General features: G+C 44.7%; 1 protein-coding gene across 4 annotated transcripts in view; it reads left to right on the plus strand.

Moving 5' to 3' along the window:
- The window catches only part of LOC132783110 (adhesion G-protein coupled receptor G1-like), an 84,430-nt gene that overhangs the window by 20,488 nt on the left and 49,374 nt on the right, over positions 1-14,568 (plus strand). The gene's annotated exons all lie outside the window — the stretch shown is intronic.

Here is a 14,568-nt window from a genome sequence, read left to right on the forward strand (position 1 = left end):
GAGCTCATCTGCCTCTCCCCGGATTCGAACCTGCGACCTGTCGGCACAAGGGTTTAACCCAGTGCGCCACCAGGGGCTCCATATAATCCAGATGATCAAAGCAGATAATTTGGATTTATATAGTTGTGTAGAAGGGGACTGTGGTGGCACAGTAGGTTAAACCGGTAAGCTGCAGAACTTGCTGATTGGAAGGTTAGCAGTTTGAATCCTGGGAATGGGGGTGAGCTCCTGTTGTTAGCCCCAGCTTCTGCCAACCTAGCAGTTCAAATACATCAAATGTGAGTAGATCAATGGGTACCACTTTGGCGGGAAGGTAACAGTGCACCATACAGTCGTGCTGGCCACATGACCTTGGAGGAGTCTATGGACAATGCCAGCTCTTTGGCTTAGAAATGGAGATGAGCACCACCCCCCAGAGTTGGACACAGTTAGACTTAATGTCAGGGGAAACCTTTACTTTTACTTAGAAGCGGAGATAATAGGAATTTGGTGTTCGGTGCATCTACTACACTGTAGAATCAATGCAGTTCGACACCACCTGGGTTGCCATAGAATCAATGCTATGGAAACCCAAGAGTCATAGTTTGGTGAGGCTTCGGCACTCCTTGACGTCTAAGGACCTTTGTGGAACTATAACTCCCAGGATTCCATAGCATTTGGCTAGGGCAATTGAAAGTGACGTCAAACTGCATTCATTCTACCACGTAGGTGCACTATTTGGCAGAGAAAACCTTGCAAAACTACACCTCCCAGGATCCCATAGTATTGAGCCATGGCAGGGAGAGGGGTGTCAAACTACATTAATCATACAGCGTGGATGCATTCATCACCCATTTGATTCGATTTGTTCCCATTTCTTCTATATACATTTCTTCTTTTTTTTCTCCAACACTTGTATGGGCAAGCTATGCGTTTCTTACCCAAGACCAACTGTAAAATATTACATGTTTAGATGCAATCCAGATTGTACATTGAGCAACTTGGAAATGAATTGGAAAAGCAGAGAGGCTGTAAACAACCATAAGGCGGTTGGGAAGCCAGGGAGGGTTTTGCTTCTCCCACAATGGGACTGGTGGATCCAGATTTGCAGAGAAATATCCTTGCCATCGGAAATGATACTGGGGCAGGAATTGCAGGTTGCTTGGCTAAAGAACATACTCAGTTTCTTTGACTTCTCACCTTCTCCATTGAGCCGGATAATTATAAAAGTGAAAAACATAATCTTTCTGGGCGAGTTATAGCCACCACTGAGAAGGCCCTGCTCCTCATCCCCACCAGCCTCACTTGTGATAGAGGTGGGGTCGAGAGCAGGGCCCCCTCAGATGATCTCAAATTCCGGGGTGGGGCGTAGAGGGAGATACGTTCGTACAGATACATTGGACCGGAACCGTAAGGGATTTTGTAGGTCAAAACCAGCACCTTGAATTGTGCTCGGAACTGGACCGGCAGCCAGTGGAGCTGACACAGCAGAGGGGTGGTGTGCTCCCTTTATGTCACTCCGGTGAGTAGTCTGGCTGCTGCTCGCTGGACCAGTTGAAGTTTCCAAACAGTCTTCAAGGGCAACCCCACGTAGAATGCGTTGCAGTAGTCTATTCGGGATGTAACAAGAGCGTGGACCACTGTGGCCAGATCAGACTTCCCAAGGTACGGGCACAACTGGTGTACATAGCTTGCATTGACATTGTAGAATGAGTACGGTTTTGACTAGGGATGTGCAGAATTCTGAAGATCAATTCAGAATTTGGATAATTTCAGCAATTCGGCAGCCGAACCACCGAATATGAACCAAGGAGGGCCCCCTCTGAAGCCTTCCCGGAACCAAACTTGAGCCATTGAATATTTTGGCTAAATTCAGGAAATATTAGTTGATTCTGGTTTAATGTATTGTCGAAGGCTTTCATGGCCGGAATCACTGGGTTGTTGTCGGTTTTTTCAGGCTGTATGGTCATGTTCTAGAGGCATTCTCTCCTGATGTTTCGCCTGCACCTATGGCAAGCATCCTCAGAGGTTGTGAGGTCTGTTGGAACTAGAACCCAGAAATGCTGGACCGCTCTCACAACCACCATGTCAGACTACACAGAGAAGCCATTGAAATCCACAAGCATGTGGACAATTTCAACAGAAAGGTTGTATCTAATGCAGTTGTCAAAGGCTTTCATGGCAAGAATAGTTGAGTTGCTGTGAGCTTTTTGGGTTGTATGGCCATGTTCCAGCAGCATTCTCTCCTGATGTTTCACCTACATTTGTGACTGGCATCTTCAGAAGTTTGTTGGAAGTGAGGCAAGTGGTGTGTGTGTGTGTGTGTGTGTGTGTGTATATATATATATATATATATATATATATATATATGGAATAATGTCCAGGATGGGAGAAAGAACCCTTGTCTCTTGAGGCAGGTGTGGATGTTGCAGTTAGCAAGCTTGAATAGCATTGAGTAGCCATGACACTGCACAGTCAATCAGTAGGGGTATTTGCAAAGAGGTAGCCTGGCCTCTGTTGCCTGGAGGCATCCTCTGTGGAATAATGTCCAGAGTGGGAGAAAGAACCCTTGTCCCTTGAGGCAGGTATGGATGTTGCAATTAGCAAGCTTGAATATTGTTGAGTAGCCATGAAGTTGCACAGTCAATCAGTGAGGGTATCTGCAAAGAAGTAGCCTGGCCTCTGTTGCCTGGAGGCATCCTCTGTGGAATAATATCCAGGGTGAAAGAACCCTTGTCTGTTGAGGCAGGTGTGGATGTTGCAATTAGCAAGCTTGAATATTGTTGAGCAGCCATGAAGTTGCACAGTAAATCAGTGAGGGTATCTGCAAAGAGGTAGCCTGGCTTCCTTTGCATGGAGGCATGCTCTGTGGAATAACGTCCAGGGTGGGAGAAAGAACCCTTGTCTCTTGAGGCAGGTGTGGATGTTGTAATTAGCAAGCTCGAATATCGTTGAGCAGCCATGAAGTTGCACAGTCAATCAGTGAGGGTATCTGCAAAAAGGTAACCTGGCCTTTGTTGCCTGGAGGTACCCTCTTATTTGGGAGGTGTTGATTGTTAGCTGTCTGGAATTACTGGCCCTGCCCATTGTGATTTATTTTCTGTGTTTAAATTGTTGTGATTTTACGTTGTTTGATGTGCTTATTTATATTGTTTCTTGCATTTTATTTTTATATTTTATTGTCGTTGTACGTTGTTTGTTTGCATTGCTATATTGTTGGGCTTGGCCTCATGTAAGCTGCCCCGAGTCCCCTTGGGGAGATGGTGGCAGGGTATAAATAAAGTTTTATTATTATTATTCAACATGGCCCCACACCTCAAAATACTCGCACAACAACCCTGTACCTAATGCAGTTTGGCACCACGTCAACTGTTGTAGGAGTTGTAGTTTGATGAGATACCAACCCTATATGGCATTTTACAAAAGTAAAATGCTGTATGGTTACATAGCATTGAGCCATGGCAGTTCAAGTGGTGCCAAACTGCATTCCTTATTCAGTGCGAACACAGTCTCCGTTGCCTTTTCTCCAGCTGTCCCTCATAACAGTTGTTTTGGAGGGACGTCTGACCACTCCATAGCCTTGCAAAACCAGCCGTTTTGGACACAGAGAGTTCCGGAAGTGTTCCCTGCTCTGCAGAACAGTTGTTGTGGTTGCCACACCTCGCTGTTCATTTGGGTACAGGTGTTTCTTGAGAAAACGCCTGCAGACACTGCAAGGAATCCTCATTTATTTCTGCCAAGGCAGCAAACGAAAGCAGAGTGTTCATCGGAGTGCATGGTAGAAAGTTGGAAGTCCTTCGGAAGCAGGATTTTCACCCTGAAGAGAATCGAGAGAGGTATAGTTGTCCTTTGGGTAAGGTACGAGTTGGATAATTCTTGCCGAATCCAAACAATCCCATGGCTATTGTGGCCAAACCGAAAATGAATTTTTTAAATATAGAATTGCAATACACTGATGATACTGTAATCTATGCTAATTCAGACGAAGGCCTGTAAGCCACTGTAAATGCCTCTCTCACCAGTGTGGAAATCACCAAGCTGAAAGTATGCGGAATCGAATGTCTTTGTTTTTATCACATTGCTGTACTTTTTCCCCTTATTAATGCTTTGTTTTTGTGTCTTGCGCTTTATGTATCCATTCATTCTGCACGGAGCAATATTACATAACTAGGGAGAAGATTAAGGCTGGATTTACACTGCTATTATGTGCTTTGAACTGCATTATATGGTAGTGTAGATCCATCTATAGGTGCCTTCAAGCTTGGCGCAGATGGAAGGGCAAAAAAGAGCGACTTCAGAAACTGCAAGTTGCTTCTGGTGTGAGAGAATTGACTGTCTGCATGGACGTTGCCCAGGGGACGCCCAAATGTTTTACCATCCTATGGAAGGCTTCTCTCATGTCTGCATGGGAAGCTGGAGCTGACAGATTGGAGCTCACCCTGCTCCCCGGATTCGAGCCACAGACCTTTCAGTCAGCAGTCCTGCTGGCACAAGGGTTTAACCCATTGCACCACCGTGGTTCCACAGACTACAATATTTGTATCATCAGCGTATTGCACTTCTTATCAAAAGTTATTGTGGCCATACTTTTGGCTTTCAGGCCTTCCTCTGAATGAGCACAGACTACAATATCATCAGCGTATTGCAGTTCTATATCAGAAGTTATTGTGACCTTACTTTCATCTATGGGAAAGGGTTTTTAGAGTGGCTTGCAGGCCTTCCTCTGAATTAGCACAGACTATAATATCACCAGCATATTGCAGTTCTATATCAGAAATTGTTGTGACCTTACTTTTGGTTTCACCCTGTGGAGGTTAAAGAGCTTGGTGACTTCCACATGGGTGGGGAAGGTGTTTAGAGTGGCTTGCAGGCCTTCCTCTGAATGAGCACATCCTACAGTATCATCAGCGTATTACAGTTCTATATCAGAAGTTGTTGTGGCCTTACTTTTAGCTTTCAGCCTGCGGAGATTAAAGAACTTGGAGATTTTCACACCAGTGGGGAAGGCATCTAGAGTGGCTTGCGGGCCTTCCTCTGAATGAGCATAGACGACAATATCGCCAGCATATTGCAGTTCTATATCAGAAGTTATTGTGATCTTACTTTTAGCTTTCACCCTGCAGAGGTTAAAGAACTTGGTGAATTCCACACCTGTGGAGAAAGCGTTTAGAGTGGCTTGCAGGCCTTCCTCTGAATGAGCACAGACTACAATATCATCAGCATATTACAGTTCTATATCAGAAGTTATTGTGACCTTACTTTCACCTATGGGGTAGGTGTTTAGAGTGGCTTGCAGACCTTCCTCTGAATGGGCACACACTACAATATCATCAGCATATTGCAGTTCTATATCAGAAATTGTTGTGACCTTACTTTTAGCTTTCAGCATGTGGAGGTTAAAGAACTTGGTGATTTCTACACCAGTGGGGAAGTCGTTTAGAGTGGCTTCTTGTTGTCTGTGTTCTTAACTATGAGTTGTTTATAAGGGATGTTTGTAATTCGGAGACAGCCTCTACCCAGTTGCCAAAACTCTTCCTTGTTATGGCATGTTGTGGCAAATGGATGGGTCATTTGAGGCTGTTGTGGAGGAACTTTCCACCTGTGACGCCGGCTGACAAGATGCCCTCATTCCCCTTCCTTGAGTCACGGCAAGCCAACCATTGGAGGGGAAGCCCTCCAACTTGGCCGGCTCCTGTTGCTGTCTTTCTGTGACGGCATTCTAGGAAAGGAAATGGATTGCGCAGCTGTAATGGCTTGTCGTAGACGGTCTGCTTCTTTCGGAGTCCACATTTAGCTTGTTTCCGGAAGTGCGGTGGGCTATCGCTCGTACCCAGAATGCGCATAAGGAAGTTGCATCAGAGCTTTGAATTCAAAGAAACCAGATGTCCATCTACACCACACCTTGCAGCCCAGCTGCCTCCTTGATCCCTTTTTCGCCCAAAACAAATAGTTTCAAAATACAAGTTCCAGGACCCCTTGAGATAAGTGAAAATCCACGAAATAGGGGTATTCCAAAAGAGTTGTAGTTCACCTACCTCAGTGTTTCTCAACCTGGGGGTCGGGACCCCTGGGGGGGGTCACGAGGGGGTCTCAGAGGGGTTGCCAAAGACCATTAGAAAACACAGTATTTTTATTTATTCTGTTGGTCATGGAGGTTCTTTGTGGAACGTTTGTCCCAATTCTATCATTGGTGAGGTTCAGGTGAACTACAAATCCCAGCAACTACAACTCCCAAATGGCAAGGTCTATTTTCCCCAAACTCCACCAGTGTTCACGTTTGGGCATATTGAGTATTTGTGCCAAGTTTGGTCCAGTTCCATCCTTGTTTGAGTCCACAGTGCTCTCTGGATGTAGGTGAACTACAACTCCCGAACTCAAGGCCAATGCCCACCACACCATTCCAGTATTTTTTCTTGCCCATGGAAGTTCTTTGCACCAAGATAGGTTCAATTCCATCATTGGTCGAGTTCAGAATGCTTTATGGTTGTAGGTAAACTATAAATCCCAGCAACTATAATTCCCAAATGATGGAATCAACCCCCCCCCCCATCCCACCAGTATTCGAATTTGGGCGTATCGGGTCTTTGTGCCAAATGTGGTCCAGTGAATGAAAATACATCCTGCATAACAGTAGCAAAATTACAGTTGTGAAGTAGCAATGAAAATAATGTTATGGTTGGGGGTCACCACCACATGAGGAAATCTATTAAGGGGTCGTGGTACTTGGGAGGTTGAGAACCCCTGACCTACATCCAGAGAGCACTGTGGATTCAAACAGTGATGGTGTTGCACTCCAGACCACGAAGAACCCTCTGACTTTAAACACCACACAGTTGAGTAGAAATGCAATCCGTTCATTGAAGATAATTAAAAAGCAGTAAAAGTAAAAAGCACTTTAAAGGTATAAGTAAATCCAATTAGGTAGGAAGATAAGCCAGAACAAAATAACCCAAGGAATTAGTCCATCATGAAAAATAAAGGCAGAAACTTCTATAGTAAAATCCAAAACACTGGAAACATGAATCCAAAGCACTTAAGCGCATAATCATAAAATCAAAGAATCAAAAACATGACTCAACGGCACTTAGAACATGAATCTTTCCAAAGCAATGGGGATGTCAGGAGGGGAGAGACTGAGTACCCACAAAAGATTACTACTTACTTACTTACTTAGGCGATCCCTCGTTTTCCGAGGATGATTGTCTTCCAGTGTTCTTGTGGGTCCGTATGTGGCTGTGGAGCCCTATTCTTGCTCTGCATCTTCTTCCGCAGTGAGGGCAATGGTTTCCAGGTGGAAGGCGCTCTCAGTCGGGATTGGCTTGATGCGCCTTCCTCTTGGCACGCTTCTCCCTTTCGCCCTCCATTCGTGCCTCTTCAAATTCTGCAGCACTGATGGTCACAGCTAACCTCCAGCTGAAGCGGTCAAGGGCCAGGGCTTCCCAGTTCTCAGTGTCTATGCCAGAGTTTTTAAGGTTGGCTTTGAGCCCATCTTTCAATTTCTTTTCCTGCCCACCAACATTCCATTTTCCATTCTTGATTTTGGAGTAGAGCAACTGCTTTGGGAGACGGTGGTCGGGCATCCGGACAATGTGGCTGGTCCAGCATAGTTGATGGCGGAGGACCATCGCTTCAATGCTGTTGGTCTTTGCTTCTTCCAGCACACTGACATTTGTCCGCTTGTCTTCCCAAGATATTTGCAGGATTTTCCAGAGGCAGCGCTGATGGAATCGTCCAGGAGTTGCGTGTGACGTCTGTAGACAGTCCACGTCTCACAGGCGTATAGCAGGGTTGGGAGGACAATAGCTCTATAAACAAGCACCTTGGTCTCCCTACGGATGTCCCAGTCCTCAAACACTCTCTGCTTCATTTGGAAATATGCTGCGCTCGCAGAGCTCAGGCGGTGTTGTATTTCGGTATCGATGTTGACTTTGGTGGAGTGGTGGCTGCCAAGGTAGCGGAAATGAACAACATTTTCTAATGCTACACCATTAAGCTGTATCACTGGCATAGGGGAGGGGATGGCTGGTGACTCCTGGAACAGCACCTTGGTTTTTTCAATGTTCAATGACAGGCCGAGTTTCTCGTATGCTTCCGCAAAGGTGTTTAGAATGGCTTGTAGTTCTTCTTCTGAATGCGCACAGACAACATTGTCATCAGCATACTAGAGTTCTAGAACAGATGTTGTTGTAACCTTGGTTTTGGCTTTCAGTCTGCTGAGGTTGAATAGCTTGCTATCTGTCTGATTTCCACTCCGGTGGGAAGCTTCCCGTCAACAAGGTGAAGTATCAAAGCGATGAAGATGGAGAATAAAGTTGGGGTAATAACACATCCCTGTTTGACACCGGATTCCACCTTAAATGGGTCACTTTGGGAGCCATTGCTGTCCAAAACTGTTGCCATCATGTCATCATAAGCTCTAGATGATTAAATATCCACATCAGCTCTAGATGATTAAATATGGTTTACAGGTGCAGGCGGAGGAAGCGAGTCAGCCTGGCAGCTCTCTGTTGATTCTGTTGATTCCCAGCTCCAAGATAATGAGTTATTTGACCTTGAAGGCTCTCCACAGTTAGATAGGGAGAATTGCTTGCAACTCAGGGTTCACCGTAGTACAAGGCTTGCAAACAAGAGAGAGGTTAGAGGTCAGAGGAATGCTTTCATGCTGGGAAAGTATATTTAGTGAGCTGATTGAAGGCAACCTGTAGCAAGGAAGGGAGAGACTATTTCTTTTATTTAAGAAAAACCTCTTCGCTCTTAGAATGATTCAGTTTCTTCTATATTAGCTGGGACTTTCTGTGTACAGTGTTTAACCTTAGTACAGGCACTGAGACACACTTCTGTATAACAAAGTAACACACTTTATTTAAAACTTCTGGCTCCAACGCTTGTGGTTGCATTTGAGTTTTGTTGCAATCTTGAGGCTTACAGTCAGTATAATATACTTGGTTTACTTTTCTGAAATAGACTTTCAATGTTTCACATTCACAAACATGTTACTTGCTTTACACACTCTAGACTGAAATTATATTCTGACTAAAGCACCACTGGCTTTCTTTATGTTCCTAAAACTTATGTTCTATTTAACTAACTGTTTCTCTATATCAGTAGTCTTTAACACATCTTCAAAACTGCTTATTTCTAACAGGAGTTTCTAACTCTTTTCTCTCACAGAAGTTCTTAACTGTCTCTCACAAACAGGAATCCCTAACTCGTCTCACAAACAGCAATTCCTAACTCACTCTTTTGACTCTCTAACTGCCTATTTTTAAACTTTGGCTCCGCCCCTTTGGAATGATCAGCTCTTCTCTCTCTCCAACTGTCATTTTGGCCTAGCAATCTTTTCAAATACTGGGCCTACGCTAATATGCATATGACCAATCGGCTTCCATATGCAAATGAATCCTATCTCTGCTGTTGCTACCCTGTCTGTGCCTGTTCTTCCCTATCTGCCATATGTAAACATAGCGCTGTAGACCAAAAAAATTAACATAGAGTAGCAATTTCACTACACAACCTTTTGTCAGTGCAACTTCAGCGAACACCCTGATAACTTCCTGGGATTGCTTGGGTTTTTGGACAATGCTTTTGGCTTCTTGGGACTTTGATGTGGATTTGGCTTCTTGGGACTCTGTCATGCTGCCATGGAATCTTGTTTGATCAATGCTTATGGATTGTGCTTCATGTCATTTGCCTTTGGACTTTGGAAACTCTGCCTTTGCATTTAAGACCCTGTTTGACACTTGAACTCTTGCAACTTTGCTTTTGTGTTTAAGACTTTGCTTTTTCTTTAATAAACTACAAAACCTACAGCCCTGGTGTGTGTGGTGTTCTAAGCAAGGTGAATCTACCCTGAGGTGCGACAGTCAAAGTGGTCCCTGATCGACAAAAGGTTGGGAACCACTGATCTACACTGTTGAAGTAATTCAGTTTGACCCCCCCCCCCCCCCCCCCCCCAGTTTGAACTGCCATGGCTGAATGCTATAGACTTTTGTATTGTCGAAGGCTTTCATGTCTGGAATCACTAGGTTCTTGTGGGTTTTTTCGGGCTATAGAGCCATGTTCACCTTCATTAGCATTTGAAGGCCTGCCTGAGCCTGGGAAAATCTGTTGCTGGGAGGTGTTAATCTGTGCCTGGTTTTGGGAGGTGCCTGGATTAACACCTCCCAGCAACAGATTTTCCCAGGCTCAGGCAGGCCTTCAAATGCTAATGAAGGTGATCAGCTAAACATTCACACCTAACTGCAGCAGGGAAGAGCTCCTTGCCCCACTCCAGCCATTCCACAGATATATAAACCCATTTTTCCTACTTCCAACAGACCTCACAACCTCTGAGGATGCTTGCCATAGATGCAGGCGAAACGTCAGGAGAAATGCCTCTAGAACATGGCTCTATAGCCCGAAAAACCCCACAAGAACCTAGCTATAGACTTTTATTTATTTATTTACAATATTTATATTCTGCCCTTCCCACCCCACGGAGGACTCAGGATGGATTACAATGTACATATACATGGCAAACATTCAATGCCATATACAACAGAGAGTAAAAAATCAGGCACATCAAATCACTCTCAACAAAAGATTCCCCCCAGGCACTTCCAAGCCATTAAATGCTAATCAATGTGGTCAGTTGAAACATTCACACCTAGCTCCAGCAGACAAATGTCCTTTGTCCCACCCTGGTCATTCCACAGATATATAAACCCATTTTCCTACTTCCAACAGACCTCACTACCTCTGAGGATGCTTGCCATAGATGCAGGCGAAACGTCAGGAGAGAATGCCTCTAGAACACGGCCATATAGCCCAGAAAAACCTACAACAACCCATTCAATGCCATAGACACACAACATATATAGACAAACACTCAGAGGCTATTTAACATTCCGGCTTCTGGCCACCAGGGGAGCTGTCAATTCACCGTCTGTTTGTGACACTGATGAAGTACTTCCTCATTCTTTGTATACTTCCTGGAAATTTTTATGGCCTCGTAAATGAGTTAAATTAGCTTTCCCACTTAAGTGGTACCTAAATTTCCTACTTGACAGATGCAACTGTCTTTCGGGTTGGAAATGTCGACAACAAGCTACACAATTTTGGTCGGAAGCTCACTCCAACCCGGGCTGGCTTCGAACTCACGACTTTTCGGTCAGTAGTGATCTTAACACAGCTGACTCCCAGCCAGCTGTGCCACAGTCCCTAAACAACAAATTTGGGACTTGTTTATTAAAGCAGAAAAGATGAAAGACCATGCAAAACTACATCTCTCGTGATTCCCATAGCACTGAGCCATGGGAGTTAGATTTATTTCAAACCGCATTGATTCCACTGTGGAGATGTACCCTTCGAGCAGAATTAGTTGCCCCCTCAACTGTCATTGGTTTGCAGTTGGATGGCTGGCACATAAGTAAGGAAACCCGTCATTGACGCATATGAACACAGCCTCCCATTGATCTAAACCCCATGAGGGTTGTGCTGCATGCATGCACTCTCCCTCCTTCTATGACTAAGCAGGGGAATTTTTATGTCCTATTGTTTGGAGAAGAAGAAGCATTGTCCTCCAACCGTGCGAGAGACAGGCGCCAGGTCTAAATATATACCACCCAAGGACTTTTTGGAACCGGTGGAGGGAGATAAGGCTGTTTGTTCTGCCACGGAGAAGGAGGAAAAGCCAGCGAGCCAGGATATGGGGCTGTCGAAAGTCCTCCTGTGGCCTCCTGGCTGGCCTTTTGGGGGAGGAAAACCTGCCCAAGGCAAGATAAGGCTGCTCTGGACACATATATGCCTTTGTGGAAAGTTGCCTTCCAGTTTTCTTTTAGCAGAATAAAGACTATTTCGAGAAACAGGGAACTATCAGATTGCAACATCACCAACCGAGAACCGAGATAATGCCTTTTCTAGGCAGTCGGCCCACTGGTGGCGCAGTTGGTTAAACCGCTGAGCTGCAGAACTTGCTGACCAAAAGGTTGGCGGTTTGAATCCGGGAAGTGGGGTGAGCTCCCGCTGTTAGCCTCAGCTTCTGCCAACGTAGCAGTTCGAAAACATGCGAATGTGAATATTTATTTATCGTGTCAGGAGCAAACCAAACAGTTGTATTGCATTTTTAACAAACAAACAAACAAAACACAAAGTTTGCAAGCTTGGTAGTTGATTAAATGTCCTTTGACCAGTATCTGGCCACTTGGAGTGCCTCTGGTGTTGCTGCAAGAAGGTCCTCCATTGTGCATGTGGCAGGGCTCAGGTTGCATTGCGGCAGGTGGTCAGTGGTTTGTTCTTCTCCACACTCGCATGTCGTGGATTCCACTTGGTGGCCCCATTTCTTGAGGTTGGTTCTGCATCTCGTGGTGCCAGAGCACAGTCAGTTCAGCGCCTTCCAAGTCACCCAGTCCTCTGTGTGCCCAGGGGGGAGTCTCTCATTTGGTATCAGCCATTGGTTGAGGTTCTGGGTTTGAGCCTGCCACTTTTGGACTCTCGCTTGCTGAGGTGTTCCAACAAGTGTCTCTGTAGGTCTTAGAAAACTATTTCTAGATTTAAGTCGTTGACGTGCTGGCTGATACCCAAACAGAGGATGGGCCGGAGATGTCTCTGCCTTGGTCCTTTCACTATTGGCTGCTACTTCCCAGCGGATGTCAGGTGGTGCAATACCGGCTAAGCAGTGTAATTTCTCCAGTGGTGTGGGGCGCAGACACCCCGTGATAATGCGGCATGTCTCATTAAGAGCCACAATAATAATAATAATAATTATTATTATTATAATTATAATTATAATTATAATAACATAGGAACGGCACAACGACTATGAGAACGGATCTGATTTCAACTGAGGCGTTATATATGTTGTTTGTTGATTTGTCCTGTCTGATTGTTAATTGTTGTGGATCGACGTCGTCGATCCTGTTGTTGTATTGCTGTGTTTTAATTGCACTGTAAACCGCATTGAGTCGCCTGTCAAGGGCTGAAAAATGCGGTATAAAAATGAAGCAAATAAATAATAATAATAATAATAATAATAATAATAATAATATTAATAATAATCAAATAAAATAATAAAAATAAGGAGCCCCTGGTTCTGGTGCAGTGGGTTAAAGCACTGAGCTGCTGAACTTGCTGATCGAAAGGTCACAGGTTTGAATCTGGGGAGTGGCGTGCGCTCCTGCTGTTAGCCCCAGCTTCTGCCAACCTAGCAGTTCGAAAACATGCAAATGTGAGTACGCCAATAGGTACCGCTCCGGAGGGAAAGTAACAGCACTTCATGAAGTAATGCTGGCCACATGACTTTGGAGGTGTCTGTGGACAACGCTGGCTCTTCGGCTTAGAAATGGAGATGAGCACCAATCCACAGAGTCGGACACGACTGGACTTAATGCCAGGGGAGAACCTTTACCTACCTATCCTCTTCTGAAGTTTGAAATAAATCAGAAACATATAAATAAGTGAATGCATTAGCCAGTCTTTTGCTGCTAAACCCTTCGCTCCAAAAGACTAGTTCGGCACCATGCATGCAAAGATGTCACAGATGATATCTTTCCAACAGCGTACTGTATCCTTCCTTGGGTGAAATCTTTGTGGCGCAACATAGTTTCCCATGCGAGAGACCTCTGCATACGTGGGCATGCCCTAATCTCAGTTTAGTTCTAGCCATTTCTAATAAACACAGAGTGATAAGGCGATGAGCAAGCGCTTCCGTGTGCTGAGCTCCAACGTCTTCCTTTTCAGCCTCCCTTTTTTTCACCTTGCTCTCCAGATTTATATTTTCCATGGAAAACGGTATGTTCTGTTTTCAAGTTGGTATGTTCTCCTTTCATGTTTTGGCCCTTATTTGGAAGAACCAACTTGCTCGGGCGGATTAAGACCAAGTTTTTACAGTCAGCGAGAGCTCAGATAGGTGTTGCGTTCAGTGGATGAAGGTTTTGGATGCTCCAAAGAGGGAAGAGGGAAAGAAACATGCTTGGATCTTCATAAAACCCAAGGTTAGAGCTGCTCCAGAGGTTGATAAACCAACTCACTTCTCCTTTTTGGGGTTTTTGCTCTATTTACTCAGAACGGCACCTGAAGTTCATGCAAAGGAAGTGTGCTCTAGCTCTTGAAATGCATCTACACTGTGGATTTCATGCAGTTTGACACTATTTTAATTGCCACGTGAAAAGAAGCAAGGGAGCGGAGGGATGATTGATTGTTGCCACCAATTTGATAGGAACCAGTATTCAGAAGATTTTACCCCAGTTCCCAATTTTAAAAGAACTGACCGATTTGCAATGGAGGTTGCCGATTAGGAACGAAATTTACTATCAAGTTGGAAGAGAGGCTGTTCAATTGCACCTCCTCCTTTATTAAGAAAGTAATAACTTAGTAGTAATTACACTGTATATACTGTAGCGTGACTGGAGAGAAGAATGTAGATTTATTTGGTTACTTTTCCCTGCGTTTCTGCCACCACGTGAGGTAAGTTGTAATATTGTGAGAAATGGCACTTTGGACACAGAATAGACGGAGCTGAGGCAATCTTTAAATAAAAGTTAACAATGTTATTAAGTACACAGCGTGTGGTTGCAAGACGTAACTTTTCCTTGTTGCACTTGGAATAATACT

Source organism: Anolis sagrei, chromosome 8, assembly GCF_037176765.1.
Source record: "Anolis sagrei isolate rAnoSag1 chromosome 8, rAnoSag1.mat, whole genome shotgun sequence".
Lineage (NCBI taxonomy): Eukaryota > Metazoa > Chordata > Lepidosauria > Squamata > Dactyloidae > Anolis > Anolis sagrei.